This window comes from Trichosurus vulpecula, chromosome 5 (assembly GCF_011100635.1).
Source record: "Trichosurus vulpecula isolate mTriVul1 chromosome 5, mTriVul1.pri, whole genome shotgun sequence".
NCBI classification, from domain to species: Eukaryota; Metazoa; Chordata; class Mammalia; order Diprotodontia; family Phalangeridae; genus Trichosurus; species Trichosurus vulpecula.
The window spans coordinates 78,555,752-78,557,464 of NC_050577.1; positions in this window are offsets into that span (position 1 = coordinate 78,555,752).

The following is a 1,713-nucleotide window of genomic DNA, read 5'->3' on the forward strand; positions in this document are numbered from 1 at the left end:
ACCTCATACCATCAGACTGGCAAAGAGGAGAAAAGAAGAAAATGAAAAGTGTTGGAGATGCTGTAAGGAAACAGACATGTTACTACACTTTTTATAGAGCAGTGAATTTCGCTTGGTTCAGTAATTCTGGGAAACAGTTGGAAACTATGAAATTTACTACTGTGAGTATAACATTCGACCTACACATAACTCTGCTAGGCTGGTACCCCAAGCAGATTAAAGAGAAAGGGGAAGGATCCCACCTACAGAAATATTTTTAACAGCTCCTTTTGTAAGAGCAAAGGACTGGAAACTAAAGGGGTACAAATTTACTGGGAAAAGGCTAAACAAATTATGATATATCAAAAGAATTGAATATTATTGCCCCATAGAGACAGTTTCAGAGAAACCTGGAAAGATTTGTATGAACTGATACAGACTGGGGTAAGCAGTACCAGAACAGTTTATCCAATAATAACATTATAAAGAAAAGCAACTTTAAATGACTTAAGAATCCTGATAAATGCAATGACTATTGTTCTAGAACTAATGACTAAGGATTCTATTCAACAAAGAAGTCATAAACTCAAGATCCAAAACAAGACACATTTTCAGAGACAATCGACATGGGAATTTGTTTTGCTTGACTATGTATATTAGTTACAAGGGATTTATTTTTCTTTTTTCCCAGTTTGGCAGAGTCAGAGGAGATTAAAAGGAAGGAAATAGGGAGAGGATAACAACAACAACAACAAAGAAAGACAAAAAGTTGGATCATTGGGGCATTTTTTAAATGCAAAGAGAACAGAAGGAAGGCCAGAAAAAAAAGCACAGATGATCCAGATAGCTCTGAAAGCTTCAGGTTGAATTTATATTTCAAAAGAAAAGCAACCTGTACATAATAAAGACCTGAGGTTTCATGTATAATCCTACTTTTCAGTCCTATTATGTATATAGAAATGACTCTTTTATTTGGTACTATTTTTCTGCATAATTTTTTTAAAGAAAAAAGTAATTGAAAGGTTTATTTTTATATTTTTAACAAATAGGTTCAAAATTCACTGAAATTCTTCATCTAGAAAATTTTAACTGGGTTAGAAAATTCTGCTTTCCAGTTTTTTAAGTGTACAAATATGGGAGTTTTTATGGGTGACATCTTTGCATTGTTTCTAGCAACCCAGACAGGAAAGAATAAGTATTCAAGAGGCAAAGGTGGTCAGCAGTCTCAAATGCTACAGAGTGGTCAAGAAGGATGAGGACTGAGAAAGGGCTATAAATGTGACAATTAACTGGTCATAGATAACTTTGAAGAGAGCAATTTCAATTAAGTGGGGAGTTAAGGATAAAGAGAATATTGAGAACCTCAATTGGTTATTAAGGATATTGGGAGACTGAAAGGATAATATTTTCATCGAGGGAGATAGGGAAAACCAAAGAGAGATGGGCATAGGGGCAAAGATCATGTAATGATATCTGCAAAGCCAAATCATCCATGTCTTCTCATTGTATGTTACACTTTCCTACTGAAGAAAATGAAAAGCAGGGGCCTTTTATTCACTGTCTTCTGCCTGTGAACACAGTGACCACATTTTGAGGCAACTCTGAGGTGATCTGGGTAATAGACTATAGAAAATGTGGGGACAGGGTAAGGAATTTTGTTTGCACAACTGCTGCCAGTGACTGGGTTCTGCCTTTAATGGTTAATGACTCGGCACAAAGAAGGATGGAAATGAA